This window comes from Elephas maximus, chromosome 4, assembly GCF_024166365.1.
Source record: "Elephas maximus indicus isolate mEleMax1 chromosome 4, mEleMax1 primary haplotype, whole genome shotgun sequence".
Taxonomy (NCBI): domain Eukaryota; kingdom Metazoa; phylum Chordata; class Mammalia; order Proboscidea; family Elephantidae; genus Elephas; species Elephas maximus.
The window spans coordinates 160,417,087-160,429,987 of record NC_064822.1 but is presented as its reverse complement, the minus strand read 5'-3'; the positions used below and the strand labels follow the sequence as shown (position 1 = coordinate 160,429,987).

At 41.5% G+C, this 12,901-nt stretch overlaps 1 protein-coding gene across 8 annotated transcripts in view; it reads left to right on the top strand.

Annotated features, from left to right (window-relative positions):
- Positions 1–1,188: 1,188 nt before the first annotated feature.
- NR2C1 (nuclear receptor subfamily 2 group C member 1) overlaps positions 1,189–12,901 on the top strand; it is a 57,888-nt gene continuing 46,175 nt past the window's right edge. The window contains exons 1-3 of one of the 8 annotated variants that reach the window (XM_049884099.1): positions 1,189–2,056; positions 3,364–3,609; positions 4,945–5,022. The gene's annotated coding sequence lies outside the window, so the exon portion shown is untranslated. Of the gene's footprint in view, positions 2,057–3,363; positions 5,023–12,901 lie in introns of all 8 variants that reach the window. The other 7 variants (XM_049884101.1, XM_049884106.1, XM_049884104.1 and 4 more) reach the window with 7 other exon arrangements.

Genomic DNA, 12,901 nt, shown 5'->3' with positions numbered 1-12,901 from the left:
ACACAACAAATGATGGTAAAAGTAAGAGGTGGACTTTTACAGAGAATGAGTCATGAATTATATTTCCACTTGCCACATGCCCTTTTTCCATGTGTTCAGTTGCATAGTTCTAGAGGGAAATGACCTAGGAGATGTTCTGGTTCCCAAACGCACATTTGTTTTTCCTGACTTGGGCTTCTGCCTTGAATCGGCAGCTGCTTTTCTACAGTGCTGACCCTCAGTAAGATGGACTGACACTGTGGCTGTAATAATGGGCTCAAGCATAGCAACAACTGTGAGAATGTTGCAGGACCGGGCAGTGTTTGGTTCTGTTGTGCACAGGGACGCTGAGTCAGTACCGACTTGATGACAACAACAACGACCTACGCACCACACAATGGAAATTCTGAGGATCCCTTCTCTTAAAAGTCTAAACCACACAGTACTTTGCATACAGGGCAACTGCTCCTACCACACACTTTGCTGTCTCAGGTGGCCACCATCAGAAAGTGATGTTCTGTCAGTGCCCTTTAACACCTTTATTTACCATCAGGCATTGTCCTAGTGCATGAGGATACACCACTGACAAAGCAGGTAAAAACCAGCCTTCAGGGAGCTTACATTCTAGTGATTATATTCTTGCTCCATTTAATCACATCTCCATTATTTACTCACAATAATTGGTAAATAAAAACCTTGCCTTACGATATATCATTCTGCCTCGGCTCGTTTATATTTAAATAAGGAAATTTTAAATACTTGACTGGGATCTTGTTAATCCTCTAATAAAACCTAGAGTTGTTTGGCACAAATTAGAAACCGAATTGCCTAAAAACAATTGGGTTATGTTTTATTTTTATTATTCAAATCTGAGACGTTGACTCAAAACTTCCTTTTGACAAACACCGTACTTCTAAAAGTACCTGATGGGGACACACAGCTCTCGGCCATTGTCCCTCCGAGCCGACAGGGGGCAGGCGACTTTCAAAACCGCGGCTGGGTTCCTCTCATCCCTCCTCCCCACCCTCCCAACAGAGAACGTCACGCCCCCCTCTCGCGGCTCCTCCACACCGTTAATGCGCAGGCGCGGGCGGGAGCGCGCACCAAGGAGCCGAGGGAGGGGTCACGAACTCTGACCCCCCCCCGAAATACACAAACTCAAAGCTCCCTCCTCCCGCTCCCTGGGTCCTCTTACTCCCCACCTTTCTCCAACCTGTCTCCTCCCGGAACTCCCCAGCATCCGCCGCAGCGGGGCTGTCGGGTCTACGCCCGGAACAGGACCGAGCGCGGCGGAGAACCGCGGGTAAGAAGCGCCGGTGGGGAGAAAAGCGGCCGCACCAGGGGCGGGGGTCGAGAGTGTCCCTTTAACCCAACTGCCAACGGACGCACCCGCAGGACGCCCCCGCAGCCTGCGGGCTCCGGCCGGCAGGGCCGGCCCGTCTGGCACTGCCGCGGTGGGCTGCTCAGGTGGGGTTGGGAGGAAGAACGGAGAGTGGCCGGAGCGGCGGGGCCGAGTGTGCGGGGCTCCAAGAGTGACCGGCGCGGGGACGCGGGTCCTCGTGAGGGCGGCACAGCGGGGCGCGGGAGGTAGTCAGCGAGCTGCTCGGTGCGCACGGCCGCCTCTCCCGCCGCGCCTCCTGCGGCGCCTCTGACCTTTCACCTACAGGAAAAGCTTCCGTCTCGGCGCTGCTGCCGCTTCCCCCTCCCCAAGGGGCCGCGCGCCGTGGCTGGGCCTGTAGGGCGCGTGGCGGCTGGCGGGACTCAGAGGCGCGGGGAGCGGTCCGACGTGGGAGAGGCTGACCCTTTCTTCGAGTGGCCGCTGGCAGAGGCCTGAACCCTTGTCACCTAGGGACTCTCAGATTTTGGTGCTTACAAGTGACTGACGGAACAACGCCCGCAACTTTCACTTTTATTTTATTTTGAAGGGGGAGAGTGTCGCCGCTGCCTTTGGACCTGTGTCTTTTGCATGTCCGAGCACCCAGTAGCTTTTGTTAATAAACCCTGTCTTCAGCTCGCACAGATATCGTTCCATGAATTACAAATGTTGCTGAATTGCCCTGTAACCTGCAGTAAGTAGGTCAGTCTGTAATAAAACAATTGGAAAGGAAAAGGAAAAAAAAAGACTTGAAAGTAAAGCCTTTAGGGTTTTTGCGTCTCTGAAAGTTGTAAATAGGCTGTTGACCTTGAAGTTTTTGAACGGTGTTTGCTGTGTGCTTGGTTGTTACAGGAAGATTGTATTTCAACTTTGTATGTCCGATTGGTAGATCTAAAAGATACTTAGATTTTATTCTTATGAAAAATATATTGTATTCTTAAAAAAAGGGGGGGGTTTCACGAAATGTTGCTAATTTCATCATTCCTTGTGGAGGCATTTCAATTTTATAGGAATTGAGGTATTTTGTTTTTTATTGTGCTTTAGGTGAAAGTTTACAGCTCAGGTTAATTTTTCGTACAAAAATTTGTACACATTGTTTTGTGACGTTAGTTGCAATCCTCCCAATGTGAGGACCCCCCCCCCCCCCGCCCCATGTCCATTCGGCTAGTTCTTATGACTTTCCATCCTGTGTTTGGACAGGAGCCGCCCATTTGGTCTTCTGTATCTGAATGAACTAAGAAAAGAAGCACATTCCTCACGCGTATTATTTTTTGTTTTATAGTCCTGTCAGATCTTTGTCCGAAAAGTGGGCTTCGGGAATGGTTTCAGTTCTGGGTTAACAGTGTGTCAGGAGGCCATAGTTTTGGGGGTTCCTCCAGTTTCCAGTAAGTTTGGGCTTTTAAGGAAGACACAAACCAACGGCAGCAAAAATTCCTGAAATACCTACTTCTGTGTGTCTGCCGCAGAGCCTAATTCCTACCTTTGGGATATAAAAAAAGACAAAAGAAGTAGCATACGATAATTAATAAATATTAGAAATATAATTCCTTACTTTCTTTCCATACACATTGCTGTGGAGTCGATTTCGACTCATAGCGACCCCATAGGACAGAGTAGAACTGCCCCTTAGTGTTTCCAAAGAGCGTCTGGTGGATTCAAACTGTTGGCCTATTTTTGTTCAGCAGATGAGCTCTTAACCACTATACCACCAGGACTCCAAATCACAAAATCCTTCGGCAACCTTTAAAAATCTTGTTTTGAAAGCCGTGGACTCCTCCTTAGAAAAATGCACGTGCACATACAGTTTTGCATACAATAGAAAAAAAGGAGTTTATTCATGAATCCTAGTTAACAACCTTACTGTACACAGTAAATACTAGACCAGTCTGGCAAGAGTGGGTAAAAACTATTTGAACTGAGCTGGGGTGGGGAAGGGAGTGTAGGAGATTGGAACGATATATTGAGGAATAAGTAACATCTTTTTTTTTTTTTTACTTTAACCTGAATAGGTGGCGTCTCTTGGGAATGATAGGAGAGAAGATGAGGAAATCAAATTATAAAGGAGTTCGCCATAGTTTTCTCAGGGCCAGGCATGTAGTGGTTGCTTAATAAATACTGAAAGAATACCAAGGCAAGGAGTTAGGACTTATTCTTTGGCCATTAAAAAGACACCGATGGTTCCAAAGCAGGAAAATAAGGATGTAATTCAGTTCCGCAAACATGCTGAGAACCTACTTGCCAAAGCACTCTACCAGGTACTGATACAAAGATGGTTCTTGTTTTCTATTGTGTGCCAGCGATTCCTGCTCATATCGACCCTGTAGGGCAGAGTAGAACTGCCCCATAGGATTTTCTAAGCTGTAATCTTTACGGAGGAGTCTTGGTTGTGCAATAGTTAAACACTCGGCTGCTACCTGAAAGGGCAGCAGCTCAAACTGACGAGCTGCTCCATGTGAAAAAGTTGTGTAGGTCTACTCCCATAAAAATTACAGCCTTGGAAACCTTATTAGGAATCAGTTGGACAGCAAAGTGTTCACCCTAGCAGATCTCCAAGTCTTTTCTCCCGCAGAGGAGCAGCTGGTCAGTTCCAACAGCCTAACCTTTTGGTTAGCAGCCAAGCACTTAACCATTGTACCACCAGGGCTCCTTTCTTACCTTCTAGTGGCTTTTAATATGCATAGAGTTGTATATGTTAAATACACATTCAGGAAGCTCAGTTCTGGCAGTAGCTGAAATTTTACTCCATGTGTTAAGTTGGGATTCTTGGACGAGGAGGTTTTATGAACCCCTTAGTATTTAACATATGCTGTTGTTTGCACTGTGAATGTACTTGTGTGTATATGTACCTACTTATGTTTTTCTGAGGGAAACCTTAGATTCCCAAAAGGATGTTTGACTCACCCCATTCTTTCCAAAAAACCATTGTTGTATACTGTGCTTTCAAACTTTTTTGACTATGCCCTACAGAAAGAAATATAGTTTGTACTCTTATTCAGCACACACACACATATAAAATGGAAATAAAGATTTCATGAAACTATTCATACCCTTTCTATACCTAATGAGCTGATATTTTCTATTTTCTTTTTTTAAGAAAATTCTGGTCATTACCTACTAAATTAATTTTCCCACCCATCAGTGGCTCTTATCACGCAGTTTGCAAAATACTGCTATGAGTGACAGCATCCTAGATAGAGTCGATGGGAGTGTGACTACATGGGAAAGAATGGAGGTGGGGGGGGGGTATTGGGAAAAGAAAATGAGCATCTACTTTGATGTATCTGATGTAAACAGAATGATCAAAAAGGAATATTTAAAAATTTTAACCTGAGTGGGAGAAGGATGGTACTATCAACAAAATATACATTTTTTGCCATCCACTTCTGCGAGGAAGATGCGGAGATGAGATCAAGGTAAATGTAAAAAAAAAAAAAAAAAAAGCCGGGGCTAGAAATGTGAGCCTGGGTGCCCTCTATGTGTCAGTTACTTCTAGGGTAAAAAAGGCAGCATCCTCATGCTTTTTGCTCTGCCCCTTGCAGTGGTGAAAATACTTATCCTTCAATGCCTAACTCAGATGTCTCTTTTGTAAGATTTTCACGGACACTCCTCCAGTGTGGTTGCTCTTCTGAACTCCCCCTGTTTGTTGATTGAGCATTTCATTCATTCAGGTAACTTTCATGGAATGCTTCTTACATGTTAGCAGCTGGTATGTTTTCACATGTATGTAATCTGTACAGCAGCCTTTTGAAGTAGATTTTATTGAATCTATTTTATTTATGAAGAAACTGAGTTTTGGTTAAAAGACCATATTCAGCATATGGTTGTACCTTTAACCAAACCAAACCAAACCTGTCACCATAGGTTCAATTCCTTTTCATAGTAACCTTATAGCGCAGGGTAGAACTGCCACATAGAGTTTCCAAGGCTGTAACCTTTATGGGGGTTGGAGCACTACATTGACTGGGAACTGCCAGAAATTCAGGCCAGATTCAGAAGAGAATTTGGAAGGAGGGGTATCATTGCTGATGTCAGATGGATCTTGGCTGAAAGCAGAGCATACCAGAAAGATGTTTATCTGTGTTTTATTGACTATGTAAAGGCATTCAACTGTGTGAATCATAATAAAGATGGATAACACTACGAAGAATGGAAATTTCGAAACGCTTAATTGTTCTCATGAGGAACCTTTACATAGACTGTGAGGCAATTGTTGGAACAAAACAAGGGAATCCTGCACAGTTTAAAATCAGGAAAGGTGTGCATCAGGGCTATATCCTTTCACCATACTTTGTATGCTGAGCACAATATCAGAGAAGCTAGACTATATGAAGAAGAACAGGGCATCAGGATTGGAGGAAGACTCGTTCGCAGCCTGTGATATGCAGATGACATAACCTTGCTTGCTAAAAGTGAAGAGGACTTGAGGTACTTACTGATGAAGATCAAAGACTAAGCCTTCTGTGTGGATTACACCTCCATATAAAGAAAACAAATAGCCTCACAACTGGACCAATACGCAACATTATGATAAAGAGAGGAGATATTGAGATCATTCTTGTCTATTATCTAGTTAGGGAATTCCCCTCTTCCTCCCTTCCTGTCCTCAGAAGCACCAAAGAATGTTTTCTTCTGTGTTTAAACCTTTTCTTGAGTTCTTGTAATAGTAGCCTCATACAGTACTTGTCCTTTTGCGGTTGACTAATTTCACTCAGCATAATGCCTTCCAGGTTCATCCATGTTGTGAGATATTTCACAGATTCATTGTTGTTCTTTATCATTGTGTAGTATGTCATCATGTGAATATACCATAATTTGTTCATCCATTCGTCTGTTGATGGGCACCTAGGTTGTTTCCATCTTTTCGCTGTCATGAACAGTGCTGCTGTGAACATGGGTGTGCATGTATCTGTTTGTGGATGGCTTTTATTTCTCTAGGATATATTCCAAGGAGTGGGATTGCTGGATGCTATGGTACTTCTAGCTTTTTAAGGAAGCACCAAATCAATTTCCAAAGTGGTTGTACCGTTTTACATTCCCGCCAACAGTGTGTGTGTTCCAGCCACTCCGCAACCTCTTCAACATTTATTATTTTGTGTTTTTTGGATTGATGCCAGCCTTGTTGGAGTGAGATGGAATCTCATTGTAGTTTTGATTTGCATTTCTCTAATGGCTAATGATGGTGAGCATTTCCTCATGTATCTGTTCGCCACCTGAATGTCTTCTTTAGTGAAGTGCCCGTTCATATCCTTTACCCATTTTTTAATTGGGTTATTTGTCTTTTTGTAGTAGAGTTTTTGCAGTATCATGTAGATTTTAGAGATGAGGTGCTGATCGGAAATGTTATAGCTAAAAAGTTTTTCCCAGTCTGTAGGTAATTTTTTTACTCTTTTGATGAAGTCTTTGGATGAGCATAGGTGTTTGATTTTTAGGAGATCACAGTTATCTGGTTTTTCTTCTGGTGCTTATGCATTGTTAGTTATGGTTTGTATTTTGTTTATGCCATGTATTAGGACTCCTGCCATTGCCCCGATTCTTTCTTCCGTGATCTTTATCTTTTTAGATTTTATATTTAGGTCTTTGATCCACTTTGAGTTAGTTTTTGTGCATGGTGTGAGGTATGGGTCTTGTTTCATTTTTTTTGCAGATGGTTATCCAGTTATGCCAGCACTATTTGTTAAAAAGACTGCCTTTTCCCCATTTAATAGACTTTGGGCCTTTGTCAAATGTCAGCTGCTCATAGGTAGATGAATTTACATCTGGATTCTTAATTCTGTTCCATTGGTCTATGTATCTGTTGTTATACCAGTACCAGGTACCATGGCAGTATAATATGTTCTAAAATCGGGTAGTGTGAGGCCTCCCACTTTGTTCTTCTTTTTCAGTAATGCTTTACTTATCTGGGGCTTCTCCCCTTTCCATATAAAGTTGGTGATTTGTTTCTCTATCTGGTTAAAAATGACATTGCAATTTGGGTCGGGATTGCATTGTATCTGTAGATTGCTTTGGGTATAATTGATATTTTCGCACTGTTGAGTCTTCCTATCCATGAGCAAGGTGTGTTTTTCCACTTATGTAGGTCTCTTTTGGCTTCTTGCAGTAGTGTCTTGTAGTTTTCTTTGTATAGGCCTTTTATGTCTCTGGTTAGATTTATTCCTAAGTATTTTATCTTCTTTGGGGCTACTGTACACGGTATTGATTTGGTGATTTCCTCTAGGGTGTTCTCTTTGTTGGTGTAGAGGAATCCAACTGACTTTTGTGTGTTTATCTTATATCCTGATACTTTGCTAAAATCTTCTATTAGTTCCAGTGGTTTTCTTTGGGGCTCTTTTTGTATAAGATCATATCGTCTACAAATAGAGATACTTTTACTTCTTCCTTACCAATTTGCATGCACTTTATTTCTTTATCTAGGCTCTGGCTAGGAACTGCAGCGCAGTGTTGAATAAGAGTGGTGATAAAGGACATCCTTGTCTGGTTCCCATTCTCAAAGGGAATGCTTTCAGACTCTTTCCACTTAGGATGATGTTGGCCTTTGGCTTTGTATAAATGCCCTTTATTATGTTGAGGAATTTCCCTTCTATTCCTGTTTTGCTGAGGGTTTGTATCATGAATGTGTGTTGGACTTTCTCAAATGCCTTTTCTGCATCAGTTGATAGAATCATGTGGTTCTTGTCTTTTATTTTATTTATGTGATAGATTACATTGTTTTTCTAATGTTGAACTATCTCTGCATACCTGGTATGAATCCCACTTGGTCATGGTGAATTATTTTTTTGATATGTTTTTGAATTCTGTTAGCTAGAATTTTGTTGAGGATTTTTGCATCTGTGTTCATGAGGGATATTGGTCTGTAATTTTCTTTTTTTGTGGTGTCTTTACCTGGCTGTGGTATCAGGATTATGCTGGCTTCATAGAATGAATTTGGGAGTAATCCATACTCTCCTATGCTCTGAAATACCTTGAGTAGTAGTGATGTTGACTCTGAGAGTTTGGTAGAATTCTCCAGTGAAGCCATCAGGGCCAGGACTTTTTTGTTGTTGGGAGTTTTCTTAATTACCGCTTCAACCTCTTCTCTTGTTACAGGTTTATGTAGTTGTTCTACCTCCTTTTGTGTTAGTTAAGGTAGGTAGTTTCTAGAAATTTGTTCATTTCCTCTGGGTTTTCAAATTCGTTGGAGTACATTTTTTCATAGTAGTCTGTTACGATTCTTTTAATTTCCTTTGGCTCTGTTGTGATATCACCCACCTCATTTTTTATTTGGGATATTTGCTTCCTCTCCTGTTTTTCTTTTGTCAGTTTGACCAGTGGTTTATCAATTTTGTTGATCTTCATAGAACCAAGTTTTGGTCTTGATAACTCAGTTGTTTTTCTATTCTCTATTTCGTTTATTTCTGCTCTAATTTTTATTATTTCTTCTAGTCCCCTGGGCTTCTTTTGCTGCACTCTTTCTATTGGTTCAAGTTGTAGGGTTAATGTTTTGATTTTGACCCTTTTTTCTTTATGGATGTGTGCCTTTATCGCTATAAATTGACCTCTGGGCACTGCTTTTGCTATATCCCAAAAGTTCTGGTAGGATGTGTTTTCATTCTCATTTGATTCTGTTGATTTCTTTATTCTGTCTTTGATTTCTTCTATAGCCCAGTAGTTTTTCTGCAAGGTGTTGTTAAGTTTCCATGCATTTGATTTTTTTCCCTTGCTTTTCCTGTTATTGATTTTTACTTTCATGTGTTTATGGTCCGAAAAGGTGCTTTGTAATACTTTGATGTTTTAGATTCTGTTAGGCTTTGTGGCCTAATAACGCGGTCTCTTCTGGAGAATGTTCCATGTGCATTGGAAAAGGAAGTATAGTTGGCTGCTGTTGGGTAGAGTGTTCTGTATATATCTGAGGTAAAGTTATTTGATTGTGGCATTTAGATCTTCCATGTCTTTATTAAGCTCCTTTCTAGATATTCTGTCCTTCACTGAAAGTGCTGTGTTGAAGTCTCCTACTATTATTGTGGAGCTGGCTATTTCTCTTTTTAATGCTGTTAGAGTTTGTTTTATGTATTTTGGAGCCCTGTTGTTGAGTGCGTAAATATTTATTATGGTTATGTCCTCCTGGAGTATTGACCCTTTAATTTTTGTATCGTGTCCTTCCATATTCTTTGTGTGGTGGGTTTTGCTTTAAAGTCTGTTTTTTCAGAGATTAATATTGCCACTCGTGCTCTTTTTTGATTGTTGTTTGTTTGATTTTTTTTTCCATCCTTTGAGTTTTAGTTTGTGTCTTTGAGTCTAAGGGGTATCTCTTGTAGGAAGCATATAGACAGATCATGTTTTTTGGTGCATTTAGTCCACTTACTTTCAGCGTAATTATTGATAGGTATGAGTTTTTAGTGCTGTCATTTTGATGTATTTTTTTGTCTGTTGTTGACAGTTTCTTTGTTCCACTTAATTTTCTGTGCCGAGTTTTTTTTCTTTATGCATTTTCTTTTCACCTTTTTCATTGTTGATTTTGTATTTGCTGAGTCTTTATGTTTTTCTTGTTTTTTATGTTGATGTGTAGGATTGTTAGTTTCCTTTGTGGTTTACCTTAATATTTACCTCTGTTTTTCTAAGCTTAAATCAATCTTTTATTTCTTGATATCGTCTTGTCTTCCTCTCCATATGAAAGTTCTATGGCTACATTACTTAGTCCCTCTTCTTTGTTCTAATGTTATTATCTTTTACATATTGACATCTGTTTCCTGTTTTCAGTGTTATAACTTTGATTTATTTTTGTGACTTCCCTATCTGGGTTGATATCTAATTGTTCTGTCCTGTGTTCTAGTCTTGGGTTGTTATCTGATGCTATTGATTTTCTAACCAGAGACCCCCGTTAGTATTTCTTGGAGTTTTGGATTGGTTTCTGCAAATTCCCTTAACTTCTGTTTATCTGGAAGCGCCCTAATTTTGCCATCATATTTGAGGGACAGTTTTGCTGAATATGTAATTATTGGCTGGCAGTTTTTTTTCTTCAAGGCTTTATATGTGTCATCCCATTGCCTTCTTGCCTGCATCGTTTCTGCTGAGTATTCAAAGCTGGGTCTTATTGACCTTCCTTTGTAGATGACTTTTCGTTTATCCCTAGCCACTCTTAAAATTCTTTCTTTATCTTAGGTTTTGGCAAGTTTGATTATAATATGTCTTAGTAAGTTTCTTTTGGGATCTATCCTGTGTGGGATTCGATGAGCTTCTTGGATAGATATCCTCTCATCTTTCACAACATTAGAGAAGTTTTCTGCCAACAAATCTGCAACAATTCTCTCTGTATATTCTGTTATCCCCCCTGTTTTGGTATGCCAATCACTCGTGATAGAGTCCCATGTAATTTTTAGAGTTTTTTCATTAAAAAAAATTTTTTTTCCCCAAATAAATTGGTGGCAAGTGCTTTATCTTCAGTCTCACTAATTCTGATTTCCATTGCTTCAATTCTGCTCCTGTGGCTTTCTATTGAGTTGTCTAATTCTGAAATTTTATTGTTAATCTTTTGGCTTTCTGTTTCCTATCTCTGGATTCTTGTAGCCTGTTAAATTTGTCATTATGCACTTGCATAACCTTCTTACATTCCTCTAGTGCTTTGTCTGTGTGTTCCTTGGTTTATTCTGCTTTTTGCCTGATCTCCTTCATGATATCTTGAAGAGTTCTGTATATTACTCTTTTGAATTCTACCTCTTGTAATTCCAAGAAGTTCTCTTCCTCCAGAAAATTTCTTGAATCTTTGTTTTGGGCGCTTGCTGAAGCCATCATGGTCTGCCCCTTTATGTGAATTGATATTGACTGTTGTTTCTGAGCAATCAGTAAGTTATTATATTTATTTTATGTTTGCTTACTGTGTCCTAGCTTCTTGTTTTTTGTTTTGGTATGCCCAAGTAGGCTGGTTGTGTGAGCTCGTATGGTTATTGGCACCTTTGAAGCTTTCACATCTTGCCTCCAGGTGTTTAGAGCTGTTACTAGGTATGTAAGCCCAGGTGTCCATTTAGTTTTCTTGTATAGATTCAGCTCAGGTGTCCAGGTAGTAGATCACCAAGTGTGTGGTACAGGCTCTCACCTACAGTCTGAGGCAGGCAGGGGTGGTTGGAGTAGGCACAGCAATGCTGGGGGCTGATGGCTGCCCCTGAGTGTCTGGGAGGAAAACACATCCCTGTTCCCTAGGGTGCATAGGTGGGTGGGTTTTGCAGCCCGACCATGGGCACCCAGTGCTGTTGGCTGTAAAGGTTGGGAGGCACCACTTTTTCTTAAAATGTTGTCAATGGTGGCTAGGTGGTGTTGGTGGAGCCACCAGTCCTCCAGCCCCTGATGTGGGTAGGTGAAGACCCTGTTTAATGGGTAGGACAGTGTCAGATGTCACGAATTTGTCATTCCACCTTAGAGCTGATACAGTTGAAAATAGGCTTCAGGTATATACCCTATTGTACTTGGCTAATGAGGGCCTACACTGTTGAAATGGGCCCACACAGGTCTGTGCAGGGGTGAAAGGCATTCAGAGTCCATGGACCACTTAAGCCTGTGCTTAGGCAAAGGGGCTGTGCCTTCCCTGAGTTTCCAGCTTAGAGGAGCTGGCAGATTTTTTTTTCCTGTTTGTTAATTTGTTCCTTCTCCAAAGCCAGAAGAATGGCTCAGGGCGCGCGACGGGTCCCACTTCCAGCCCAGGGGATGCAATAGTCACTGAGGCCAGCCTGACCTGGTGCAGAGCTGGGAGGGTGCAGGTAAATAGGAGAGAGGTTCTTCCCAAAGGGGGTATTTTTTGCTTCACGCGTAAGGTTAGATGCATGTGCTTATGTTTTGCCAATTGAGCACCGCTTCTCGCTGATTCTGGAGGGTTGAGCAGACTCTGTGCCACTTGGTCTCTCCCACTGTGGGAGGAGCATCCCAAGCACCACTGCTTGCCTCACTGTGCATGCCAGCTGATCTCACCTGCACTGTGCCATTTCCCACTGGGTCAAGTCTGGCAACTCCTTGCTGCTTCTGAACCATGTCTCCCTTCTGCTGCCGCTCAGTCCAGTTCCTCAACTTTGCCTTTGATTTTCAAATTGTAGATTGTCATACATAATCGATGCACTTGTTTTTTTTGAGTCTTTATTGTAAGAGGGACCACAGGAAGCGTCTGACTACTCTGTCATCTTGGCCACGCCTCCAGCAAGATATTTTTAAGAATGATTAGAACTCTAAACCTTTATCCCTGTTTGAAAAATTGGATATCTTATTTCTTTCTAAATATTATAAGTGATTTAAAAAAAAAATGACACAAGCCGTGGTGTTTTCAATCACCTTATATGCATGCAAAAGCTAGGCAATGAATAAGGAAGACCGAAGGTGAATTGGTGCCTTTGAATTATGGTGTTGATGAAGAGTATTGAATATATCATGGACTGCCAGAAGAACGAAAAAGTCTCTCTCGGAAGAAGTACAACTAGAATGCTCCTTAGAAGCAAGGATGGTGAGACTTCATCTCACGTACTTTGGACATGTTATTAGGAGGGCCCAGTCTCTGGAGAAGGACATCATGCTTGGTAAGGCAGAGGGTCAGCA